General features: G+C 36.3%; 1 pseudogene; it reads left to right on the top strand.

The window, feature by feature from the left end:
* The first annotated feature begins 2530 nt into the window (after positions 1-2530).
* Positions 2531-13904, top strand: part of Vmn2r116l-ps34 (vomeronasal 2, receptor 116 like, pseudogene 34) — a 37971-nt pseudogene continuing 26597 nt past the window's right edge.

Below are 13904 nucleotides of genomic sequence, written 5' to 3' on the forward strand. Positions count from 1 at the left end.
CATTTTGCTTTTTGTATGTTTCTTGATTGGTGTGTATGATATCTTCTACCTGGAATTCTCATTTCCATATATTGTATTCTGTTTGTGCTTCTTATATCTTAGATGCCTCCTCTCTTTCTTAGGTTTTCCATCTCCAGGGCTGTCCTTCTTTATGTTTTCTTCAATGTTTCTATTTCTATTTATAGATCCTGGAAGGTTTTATTCACTTCCTTCACCTGTTTAATTGTGTTCTCCTCTATTTCTTTAAGGGATTTATGTTTTTTTCTCTTTAAGTGCTTCTACGTGTTTACCTGTATTCTACTATATTTTGTTAAGGAAGTTACTTATGTATTTCCTAACATCCTCTATCATCTTCATGAAAAGAGAACTTAGATCTTAATTCTTGCTTTACAGATGTGTTGGTGTATGTATGGCTTACTGCAGTTGGACAACTGGGTTCTGATGTTGCTAAGTAGTATTGGTTGCTAAGTAGTATTGGTTTCTGTTGCTTATGTTTTTGTGCTTGCATCATGTCATATAGTTATCTCTGGCCTTAACCATCCTCACTTTCTTTGACTAGATACTGTTCCTCCTGTCAGCCTATGATCCTGTAATCCTGGATGTGTCAGAACAACTGTGGGTTGAACTACAATTAGGATATGGATTGGGTGGGTGGGAATGCAGCACAGAGGCTCTGCTCCTGACAGACATGCAAAGTTGATGATGCATGGGTCTCTGGCTAAGTAAGGGTACTGGGGAACCATGTTATGTTATGTTTTAGGATGGGGTTTAATGTACACCTGTGATCTTGGTTGTGTGACAACACACTGGGGAGTTGAGCTACAATTGGGATGTATCAAGGGTATGTGGGGATCCTGAAAAAAGGCTCTGCTCCAGGCACAGGTGTAAACTGGAAAGCACTATTTGTTTCTAAAACACTAATTGTAAGAATTCTTCAAAGCAACTACAGGAAAGTAATATTAGAAAAATCACTGTAGAAAATCAAATAAAAATTAAAAGAAATACCTCTAAACAAGGTTTTGATCTGTGAAAACTGAGGGTCAGATTTGAAGGTAATGTTTTATAACTCAAATAAATATTCAGCTTAATTTATCATTGATATTTATTGGATATGTGAGAGCTAGGTCTTTTTTTTTTTATTAACTTGAGTATTTCTTTTTTTTTTTATATATACATTTCGAGTGTTATTCCCTTTCCTGGTATCCGGGCAAACATCCCCCTCCCCCCTCCCCTTCCTTATGGGTGTTCCCCTCCCAACCCTCCCCCCATTGCCACCCTCCCCCCACCAGTCTAGTTCACTGGGGGTTCAGTCTTAGCAGGACCCAGGGCTTCTCCTTCCACTGGTGCTCTTACTAGGATATTCATTGCTACCTATGAGGTCAGAGTCCAGGGTCAGTCCATGTATAGTCTTTAGGTAGTGGCTTAGTCCCTGGAAGCTCTGGTTGCTTAGCATTGTTGTACATATGGGGTCTCGAGCCCCTTCAAGATCTTCCAGTTCTTTCTCTGATTCCTTCAACGGGGGTCCTATTCTCAGTTCAGTGGTTTGCTGCTGGCATTCTTTGCTTCATCCATCTTGAGAGCTAGGTCTTAAATAGTGTTTGAAATGAGTGCACCGAATTAACATTCTCTCTGAATGTTGCTGAATATGTAAAATGCCAGAGAACCCACAGGGGTTTCATGACTAGAATGTAAATAAATAAAAACTTAAAATTAAAAATCATATTACCCTTCGTGATATATGTTGGAAGAAAATAAAATTCTAACAATACAGGAGAATTTTGTAGATGGGTATTAAAATTATGATAAAATGAGTTTAATAAAAATAGAAATATACATAAGTAAAATTAGTTTTTCTGCTGATCTGGATAGGTTATAATACAGCAGGTATAAGTACATTTCTATATTGTCATTAATTTTATTTCTCAATATAATGTAAATACATATTTTGTTTAGATATTCTGTACCTGTCAATGCTGTAGTATTGCGCATACTGCATTCTAAGTAGATATCCAGTACTTTAAAGATGAGGCTGGTTTTCCTTCTCTGGAGATTTGTAACACAATGGCCAGTATGGAACCATGACCTCAGGCCTTGTGCATCCTACATGAACCATGAAAGCAGGTCTCAACATAGATCAACTAAGAATATCCATTGACATTATTTAAGGTGTTTATATAAACAGATTTTGAAACAGTCCTGGGACCAAATTTTCTCAAAGTTGAGTCTTTCCAGGGACTTTCATTTCCACAAACACATATGATGACATTTATCTAGCAATATGATCTTCATCTATATTTATATTCATTTTATATTTTATTTTTTACAAACAAGTTTATCATATGGACAGTGGACATCAGATGAAGCTTCTCAGGAGAGTGTGTCAATGATTCCTCCAGGGGTGATGAAACACCTCTAAAAAAGGAAACATGAATACATATGTAACATCTAACTTGGCAACAGTGATAATAGTATATGGGGATATATTAGTACCTGTTAGATTTGCTGCTCTGTGTGGCACTTCTCTATCCATATTGCCTAGATTCAGAGCAAGAAAATATGTTCATCATGATTTTACTTTTATTATTCCTAAACGTTCCACTTCTACTGGCTGATCTTTTTCATCCCAGGTGCTTTTGGAGAATGAAGCAGAATGACCACAAGGATAGAAACCCGGGAACAGGTTGTACCTTCTTTATTGCATCAGTAAAATGGCCTGTGGAGAAAGAATATTTCAGTCATATTTTCAATACACAGTAAGTGCTTTTGTGTCTCACATGTAAAAGTCATCATGAATATTTCTGAAGACAACTGAGGATTAGGAGCAAAGCAAAACTTTGAGACATTTGTACTGTTTTCACACTGCAAAAAAAGCATTCAAAATTCTATTAGAGACTTAATGCTATATTACCACTTTAAATTTACATAGAGTATATTTCTTTCTATCAGCCTCACAATTACAGGAATGAAAGCTGAAAAATATAACAAATCTGGACCTTTATTTGCCTCACAAATCTCTATCCTAGACAGGTTCCACAACATAGTAGGCAATGGTGTCTTACTGAAAGAGTCCCTGTAAATTTTCTTTGACTTATCTTAAGTGTGTTTCGGCAAAGGGCCAAAGAGTCTGCTGATATTCCTTCCATCAGAGTGCAGTTTCCAGTACATGTTCTGGGGCCATGAATGTTCAAGACATACCTAGCTGTGGAGTGCTTTCTCTCTCTCTCTCTCTCTCTCTCTCTCTCTCTATATATATATATATATATATATATATATATATATATATATATGTGTGTGTGTGTGTGTGTGTGTGTGTGTGTGTGTGTGTGTGTGTGTGTATTATATTCAGTTACGTTCTTAAATTTCCTCCATGTCGTCCCTATTTATGTATTGAGGCAGCATCAACAATTTAACTAAGGGATCTGTCCACTGTGAACTTCATATTTTGATCTATACAAATTCATTGCATTTAAGGTCTTACAAAGTCCAGGTTATTCTTTTTTTAATTCTCTCTTTAGAATAAAGAAACAATGTATGCTATGGACTCTAAGCGATGCAATTGCACTAATTGAAAAGTGATGCTATTAGTAATAGTGATGACATCTCATTTATGAGAAATGACCTTTCATGAATATTTCAAGATTTTATAAACTTTGAGCTTCTATTTTCATCTCAACAACATTATACAGATTGTTTCAATATTTATGTGGACAAAACAATCTAGAGCAGGATTGTCCTTTTGTTGACTGCAAATGATTTCTCTAAATATCTGACAATTGTAAACACTGTAACCTTTTACAGAACACATTCTGAAAACCTCAAGTATGCTCTGGCTTTGGCTTTTTCTATATATGAAATCAACAGGAACCCTGATATTTTGCCAAATATGTCTCTAATATTTGCATTTTCAAGAGACACTTGTGATTGGGAATCCCAATTAAATGGTGTCATTCATAAGAGTTTACAAACTCACAATATTCTGCCTAATGATAGCTGTAAGGAATTCAACAAGTGTCCAATGGCACTTACAGGACTAAATTGGACATCAACCCTTAAACTTCATACAATCCTAAACAGCTTCATATCTCAGCGGGTAAGTAGCAAACGTGTGTGTGTGTGTGTGTGTGTGTGTGTGTGTGTGTGTGTGAGTGGTGTGTGCACACATACAATTATTGGACTCAGGGTAGGAATTCAATCATGAGATCATATATCTGTGCCAGCATGACCTTACTAAGCTTGGGATAATCTATGTAGATCAAGGGTAATATTTCAGAGACATGACATAGCTTCCACTTTCCCTTATATAAAATGAAAATGAGGGAGGAAATAATAGATAGTTGAGATTTCTAGAACTGTGCAGGAAAAACGTGTTTACAAGTACTAAGAATTCATTTTGTCTCATGCTCCTTCCTATGTTCTAGTTCCTTCAGCTTACATATGGACCCTTTCATCCTGTCTTGAGGGATAATGAAAAATTTCCATATCTATATCAGATGGCCTCTGATGATACATCTCTAGCCCTTGCTCTGGTCTCCTTCATAATTCATTTCGGCTGGAACTGGGTAGGGTTGGACATCTCAGACAATGATCAAGGTACCTAATTTCTCTCCTATTTGAGAAGAGAGATAGAAAAAAGTTCAGTCTGCTTTTCATTTATCAACATGATCCCAGTGAATATGCATTTATACATGACAAGAGCTGAAATGTATTACAACCAAATCATGACATCATCCACAAATGTTGTTATCATTTATGGTGACACAGACAGTACTTTAGCTGTGAGTTTTAGAATGTGGGAATCTCGAGGCCTACAGAGGGTATGGGTTACCACCTCAAAGTGGGCTCTCATTCATAGTAAGGAAGACTTCACATTTGATGACTTATATGGAAGTTTTGCTTTGGGGCAACACCATGGTGAGATTTCTGGTTTTAAAAAATTTGTTCAGACATTGAACCCTGTCAAATACTCAGATGAATTTCTGGTAAACCTGCAGTGGATGAACTTTAACTGTGAAGTCTCAGCATCTAAGTGTAAGACACTGAAAAACTGTTCATCTAATCACTCAATGGAATGGCTTATGATACATACTTTGACATGGCCTTTATTGAATGGAGTTATGACATATACAATGCTGTATATGCTTTTGCCCATGCACTCCATGAGATGACTTCTCAAAAGTTTAATAACATGCCCAAAAACAATGTCAAAGATTACAATTATAGATGCAAGAAGGTAGTGTTTCTACTCTTACATGATACTTAGTTTTATAAATGCCATAGTTTTAAGAGACCAATAGATACCAAATCCAAGTGTGCTAGAAAATATTTCCAAAATGCAAATAATTTTTACTGAGAAAGTAAATCTAGATATTGGTATATACCTGTAATATTAAGAGATTGGATTTGAAGGCATAATGTGTTATTATAGGCTTTGTATCTGTTACAAATTACCTGAATATCATCATGTATGTGCTAATACAAAAACCATATAGAGTCCATCCACAAGAGTCCTTTCAATGATTAATCCTTGTTCATTAATTCTCAAATATGTTCTTATCACTGAAGGAGATGGCTTTAATTAGAGTTCCCAAAACATGATGTTCACAATCTAGGCTTGTGGACTCACTTGGTGTCTGAGAGAACCTAGACATAAAATAGTGCTAGTATTCAACTCATTGCATTCCTTTGTGGTCATGTGTGTGAATGTATATTTCTCATTGCATATTTTTATTTTTCTGTGAATCTTTATGTCTGTGTGAATATCTATACCTATACCTATATTTAGATATAGATGATATATATATAGTGGGAGATATACAGAAAGATATATAGAGAAATATATGAAGATATACAGAGAGATGGATTGTTTATAGTTTTTTACCTTCTATCTATCTATTTATGGCAGTTAACATAAGTTTATTTCCATTTATTTTCTGTATGCTGGATTTTATCAATATTTATATTCCTTTATATAATTATCCATACACATGTCTGCATGTACCTGTGCATTTTGTGTGTTTTTGTGTATGTTCTTTCATTTTTTTCCTTTTGTCTGTGTGTGAGATCATAAAATTTTGTGTGTGTTAGAGTCACTTTGTGTGGGTGTCAGTACATGTCCACATCTATCTATGAATATATCTTTGTTCATGTGTTTCCCTCTGTGTGCATACCCGAGTATGTGTTTTTGTGTATCTGTTTGACATTTAGATGCATATTCTGTCTCTGTGTGCAGCTGTATTTTCACATCTGTGTTTGGCCATATATGTGTATGTTTTTGTAAATAACTGTGTGATTCTACTATTTGTGTATCTCTCATGGACACAACTCTGTCTGTTTCATGTGTCTTTATGTTTCATATTACACACATATTTGCTGTCTATATGCATGTTTATGCTTGATTGGTAATCTCCTCTTAAAGAACTAAAATAACAAGAACATTATCACTTTGTACATTGTAGAGGGCCGCAATAACATGCGCGACCACTAGATGGCGCTGGCTTCCACTGCGCCCCACGTGGAAGGCCAAGTCAGTCAAGATGGCGCCAGCCTTCGCTGCGCCAGCTGGCCCCCCTTTCAGGTAGTTAACTGTGCGCATGTGCAAGAGTGCCTTCCTGCCAGGTCTTTGCCCATTCCGGGGCGTGCCTGATGAGATCATGAGTAAGCAACCAATCAGGTGTGGATGCGTGCGCGAGGGTTAAATAGGCGTGCCTGGCCGGCGCGAAGGGCTTCTCCATGAGATAGGAGTAAAGTATCACTCATAGCAAGAATTTCTATGTCTCGCGTGCTTCTTGCCGGCGGAAAGTCGCATGTGGGACAGTACATCTCTTTAATTTCACTGAAAAAATTCACCTGCATATTGTCAATCAAGTAGCCTTTAAAATGAAACAAAAATATATTTTCTTGCTATAACAAAGAAAGTATACTCTATAGTGTGTTGCATGTCTTTCAGCTGTGTTCCTTTTTGAGGAAGACCCCCTTCACTAATCCTGTTGGAGACAGAGTGAATATGAACCAAAGAAACAAACTGAAGGAAGAGTATGACATTTTCTACATTTGGAATTTCCCACAGAGCCTTGGACTTAAAGTTAAAATAGGAATGTTTAGTCCATATTTTCCAAAAGGTCAACAGCTACGTTTATCTGAAGATATAATCAAGTGGGCAGAAGGAAGTACACAGGTAAGTTCAGAAATTGTACTAATTTAAATTGTACTGACAAATGTGTGCATCCAACCTTCCTTAAAAATGGTGAGAAACTAATTTTTACCATCTTAAACCATGTTTAGTTTTTCATGTTTTAGGTAACTTTTTAATAATTCATTGAGGATTTCCAACATGCATACAATATATTTGTATGATATCAAAAACATTTTCCTGCATTTAATGCTAACTTAACTTTTATAAAACAGTGTGATATTATTTTCGTTATAATGAGCAATATTCTATTATGTTCTATTAGTCCCAATTATTACTACTACAGGGTGATGTCCAGTCTTTTTTTTTTTTTTTTACAAAAATCTTTAATGGTTTTACAAGGGATTAAGTCACTCACTCCAATTATCCAGCTGAGCCAGAAAACAATATCATTGTTTATCGACCAATAAAAATATGTGGTTGCTATCAACATTTATGATAAATTATAGAAAATTCCTTTCAACTTCTCTATTTGATATTGTCACCAAATTTTACACAATCACTACATAATTTCTGATTTCCAGCTATTAGTACAGGATGTAAAAATTGAGTACATGTGATATCAAATCAATTCAAACTGATTGTTAGTTTGTTCTCTTTTTTTTATCAATAAGATTTTATATTAGTAAATTCTCGCCCCACAAAATGTCCACACAACAAACTCAGCCAATTGATACTGATATAAACTGCCCACCCAGACACGACAAATTGTCTTGTAATAATCCATCCCTTATAAGATATTCATAACTACCTGTGGCTATTAATTCCACACGGGGCTGGTTCATTCTTCTCCTCCCCCTCTTTATTTCTTCTCCTTTTTCTCCTCACTCTTCTGCCTTTCAAAAACGATGCCCCTGCCTTTATTTTTCATTGCCCAATCACAGACCTTGTCTTAGCTTGTGCCTGTCCTCAAGTGCATATAAATAACAACCCACACTACCCTGAGTTGTTTGGAAAATTATAAACCTTTTGTTTTCCATGACGAATCTTTCTTTTTTTTATTTATTTTTTTATTAACTTGAGTATTTCTTATTTACATTTCGAGTGTTATTCCTTTTCCTGGTTTCCTGGCCAACATCCCCCTAACCCCTCCCCCTCCCCTTCTTTATGGGTGTTCCCCTCCCCATCATCCCCCCATTGCCGCCCTCCCCCCCAACAATCACGTTCACTGGGGGTTCAGTCTTAGCAGGACCCAGGGCTTCCCCTTCCACTGGTGCTCTTACTAGGATATTCATTGCTACCTATGAGGTCAGAATCCACAGTCAGTCCATGTATAGTCTTTAGGTAGTGGCTTAGTCCCTGGAAGCTCTGGTTGCTTGTCATTGTTGTTCATATGGGGTCTCAAGCCCCTTCAAGCTCTTCCAGTTCTTTGTCTGATTCCTTTAACGGGGGTCCTGTTCTCAGATCAGTGGTTGGCTGCTGGCATTTCCCTCTGTATTTGCTGTATTCTGGCTGTGTCTCTCAGGAGAGATCTACATCCGGCTCCTGTCGGCCTCCACTTCTTTGCTTCATCCATCTTGTCTAACTGGGTGGCTGTATATGTATGGGGCACATGAGGGGCAGACTCTGAATGGGTGTTCCTTCTGTCTCTGTTTTAATCTTTGCCTCTCTATTCCCTGCCAAGGGTATTCTTGTTCCCCTTTTAAAGAAGGAGTGAAGCATTCACATTTTGATCATCTGTCTTGTGTTTCATGTGTTCTATGGATCTAGGGTAATTCAAGCATTTGGGATAATAGCCACTTACTAATGAGTGCATATCATGTGTATTTTTCTGTGATTGGGCTATCTCACTCAGGATGATATTTTCCAGTTCCAACCATTTGCCTACGAATTTCATAAAGGCATTGTTTTTGATAGCTGAGTAATATTCCATTGTGTAGATGTACCACATTTTCTGTATCCATTCCTCTGTTGAAGGGCATCTGGGTTGTTTCCAGCTTCTGGTTATTATATATAAGGCTGATATGAACATAGTGGAGCATGTGTCTTTTTATATGTTGGGGCATCTTTTGGGTATATGCCCAAGAGACTTGTAGCTGGATCCTCAGGTAGTTCAATGTCCAATTTTCGGAGGAACCTCCAGACTGATTTCTAGAATGGTTGTACCAGTCTGCAATCCCACCAACAATGGAGGAGTGTTCCTCTTTCTCCATATCCTCGCCAGCATCTGCTGTCACCTGAGTTTTTGATCTTAGCCATTTTCACTGGTGTGAGGTGAAATATCAGGGTTGTTTTGATTTGCATTTCCCTTATGACTAAAGATGTTGAACATTTCTTTAGGTGTTTCTCAGCCATTTGGCATTCCTCAGCTGTGAATTCTTTGTTTAGCTGTGAACTCCATTTTTAATAGGGTTATTTGTCTCCCTGCGGTCTAACTTCTTGAGTTCTTTGTGTATTTTGGACATAAGCCCTCTATCTCTTGCAGGATTGGTAAAGATCTTTTCCCAATCTGTTGGTTGCCTTTTTGTCCTAACCACAGTGTCCTTTGCCTTACAGAAACATTGCATTTTTATGAGATTCCATTTTTTGATTCTTGATCTTAGAGCATAAGCCATTGGTGTTTTGTTCAGGAAATTTTTTCCAGTGCCCATGTGTTCAAGATGCTGACCTAGTTTTTCTTCTATTAGTTTGAGTGTATCTGGTTTGATGTGGAGGTCCTTGATCCACTTGGACTTAAGCTTTGTACAGGGTGATAAGCATGGATCGATCTGCATTCTTCTACATGTTGTCCTCCAGTTGAACCAGCACCATTTGCTGAAAATGCTATCTTTTTTCATTTGGATGGTTTTGGTTCCTTTGTCAAAAATCAAGTGCCCATGTGTGTGGTTTCATTTCTGGATCTTCAATTCTGTTCCATTGGTCTATCTGTCTGTCTCGGTACCAATACTATGCAGTTTTTATCACTATTGCTCTGTAATACTGCTTGAGTTCAGGGATAGTGATTCCCCCTGAAGTCCTTTTATTGTTGAGGATAGTTTTAACCATCCTGGGTTTTTTGTTATTCCAGATGAATTTGCAAATTGTTCTGTCTAACTCTTTGAAGAAATGGATCGGTATTTTGATGGGGATTGCATTGGATCTGTAGATCGCTTTTGGTAAAATGGCCATTTTTACTATATTAAGCCTGCCAATCCATGAGCATGGGAGATCTTCCCATCTTCTGAGGTCTTCTTCAATTTCTTTCTTCAGAGTCTTGAAGTTCTTATTGTACAGATCTTTTATTTGCTTGGTTAAAGTCACACCGAGTTACATTATATTATTTGGGTCTATTATGTTGTTTCCCTAATTTCTTTCTTGGCTTGTTTCTCTTTTGTGTAGAGGAAGGCTACTGATTTATTTGAGTTAATTTTATACCCAGCCACTTTGCTGAAGTTGTTTATCAGCTTTAGTAGTTCTCTGGTGGAGCTTTTGGGATCACTTAAATATACTATCTTATCATCTGCAAATTGTGGTATTTTGACTTCTTCTTTTCCAGTGATGTCCAGTCTTATGATAAACTCTGTAAAACGATGTTTAAATACTCCAGTTCTTTGCAAGGACAAACTAAGTTCATCATAACCATATCGACGACTTTTATGTAATTTTTAAGCCTGTTTAATAACTAGTCTTAAATTTCCAACAACACTAGCTAACCATACATTAACATTTTGTAAGAAATTTAGATACTCCCTGAACTAGAATTTGTGGGGTTTTTCTGTTTCATTATTATTTTGGTATGGGTGATTTGTCTGCATATATATATATGTATATATATGTATATATATGTATATATGTATATATATGTATATATATGTATATATATGTATATATATGTATATATATGTATATATGTGTATATATGTATATATGTATATATATGTATATATATGTATATATATGTATATATATGTATATATACATATGTATATATGTATATATATGTATATACATATATAGATATAGATATAGATATAGATATAGATATAGATATAGATATATCTTTGAAACACCTATATGTGCAGTGCATATGGATAGATGAAGAGTTATTCAAATCTCAGGCCATTTTCAAGAGCTTCATGCCATTCAGGGTTACTGGAAATCAAACATGGGTTCTTTCCCTGAGTAATAATTTTTTTGAGAATTTGAACATATGTCCAGGCCTGAATCATAAGTTTTAAATATGGATGCTCACTGAAGTAAACTTGTCTGGTCTTGTTCATTCCTGCATAAGTCTTTCAAATAGAGGTGTCTGTGCCTAGTTGCCTTCTCTATATGAAGAGAAATTATTAGTAATAAAAACTTGCTTTGAAGGAAATTTGAAAATTAAATGGCTCATATGCATGCTAGGTATAGTACAGGTAAGAATTCTGTTGTGTTTAGTTTGGTTGTGTCATATTCAAACTGCCCTATTTTATTTGAAGTAATAACTCATGTTGCTCTGACAGTATGAAATTTAAAGTCATTATTCTTTCCTCAGTTCCACTGTTAGGGAAAAAACATAGGAGCTGAAAATGAAGTTACAGAACTGAGTATCCATTTGGAGTGTAGCATTGAAATATCACATGTGTTCTAACCATACCACACATGAGCCTTATAAACATATTCACTGGTAGAATATATATTTTTTAAAAATGAAAACAGTGTTCTACTCATATATACTTTAAATACATTATTAAATCTAATAAATAAAAATGTGAAGACATCATGTTAATATTCCCAAGATCAGAATCATAAATTTAAGTGGATATAGGTTCAATGAGGAACTAAACAATAAATAAAAGAATGGTTAAAAAATGGTTTAAAAAATCAGAGGGAAATAATCACCTCTAGTAGAATGCTATGATAGTGTCAAACTATAATATTATGAGACACTGAGTTCAGAAATGGCATAGGTATTCTGTAAAATTATAAAATAAAGAAATTTTTATATTTATATGTATGTATATGTATATGGAAAAACCAAATAAACCAAATAAATACCTCAGTGAATCGTCTTCCAGAAGTCATGCTCCAAAGTGAGGACAGGATGGCAAGACATGAAAAAAAAGACATGAACAGTAGACAACTCTAACTATGACAAATCATACAACAAGGTAAAAATGAAACTCATAGGTGAACAACAAAGTATGATTAAAGGTCAAATTTAAAATGAATGGGAACAAGCCAAGAAGAACACACTCTATGTATCAAAAGTATATCCATGAAATTGCAGCTGCATATAGCTAAAATAATGTGGGAAGGGTAGAAACCTGTCTAGTTAGAAGCATATCAATAGCAACTTTGAAATAGGAAATACTCAGCTTTTGAAATGAAATAGTGCTTCACCAATTTTTGGTAAAGTTTATTGTGGAACAAGGAGCAGATATGAAAGCTGCAGGAGAGAACCCCTCTTCATAGCAAGTCTTGCTCTGGTAAAAGGTTCTACTAGCCTCAATCATTGTCAAATGTAGTTAATTCTCACATTCACCTATTCACTTTACATAATAATAACCATTTACACATGGTCCTCTGCTTCTAGTCTTTCTCCTATCCTTCCCTTCTTTCCCATCCCCTACTTCTTCCTTTTTCAGAAAAGAGAAGCCATCTACCCTGCTCTCCCCTCTCCTCCTGGAAATCAACGTGCTTTGCCTAATATGCTGCAAAACAACTAGGCCCAGATTTATATTGCCTTATTGGTTTCAGGGGAGGCAGCCCAGAAGGGGTAAAGTATCCCAAAGAAAGGCAAAAGACCAAGACAGCAAAATTGGTATTGCTCTTAGGAGTGCAACATAAAGACCAAGCTGTACCATGGTTAAAAATGTTTAGAATGCCTAAATCAGTCCCGTGCATTATTTGTGTATAGGATGAGGTCATTATGCAGGTTAAGGCAGTTACAAGATAGAACTAGTCCTGTCATTGGATGAGATGGAAGGATGTGCAGGAGAAGACTTTTGGAAAGGATGGAGAGACTGGAACCAGAGAGTAGGTAGCCAAGAGAACATGGATGCAATTGTTAAAATTTCTCTCTGCACATTTACAGGTTTTTAGGAATATTCTCAATGGATGGATGTGTACAGAGCTTTGTATGTCTAGGTGGGCAATTATATCTTATCAATTGGATTGGAGGTTATTGTGTTGTGTGTTCTTTCATGTGGCAATTTAATTGAATTGAAGAAAGTTTGCAGTGGCTGGAGACAATGGGCAACCATAGAATTGGGTTATCTATGCCGGGCATGGTAGCAAGCTGGCTTGGGAACAAGGCAAGTAGGGAGATTGTTGCCAGACTCAGAAAGTAACCATCTGCCATGTGATATGGGATAGAGCAAAGTGGGTGAGACACTTTGCTGACAGAGATAAAGATATATACCAGATATCTTGGTACACTATGCTGTCAGATCTAGTGCTGGGCAAAAGACAGAACTTTATTTAAATCTTAAAGCAACATTCCTTGTAGTTTGTTAAGTTTCTGTGAGTCATTATGGTGTAAGATTGGTTGATTTTGTAAGTATTCTTGTGGTCTCCTTGACCTCTCTTGTTCCTACATTCCTTCTTCCCCCATTTTGTTAGGATTCTCCAAGTTCAACCTTTTGTTTAGGTGTGGATCAATGCATCAGCTTCTTTTAGTTACTGAGTGATGCCTCTCTCATTATGGATATGTTAGGCTCTTGCCTTCAAGTATAAAAGAATATTATTGCCAGCATCAGAGGTAAGCTTTCTCTCATGGGTTATCTCTCCAGATGGATCAGGCATTTGTTTC

This window comes from Rattus norvegicus, chromosome 1 (assembly GCF_036323735.1).
Source record: "Rattus norvegicus strain BN/NHsdMcwi chromosome 1, GRCr8, whole genome shotgun sequence".
NCBI classification, from domain to species: Eukaryota; Metazoa; Chordata; class Mammalia; order Rodentia; family Muridae; genus Rattus; species Rattus norvegicus.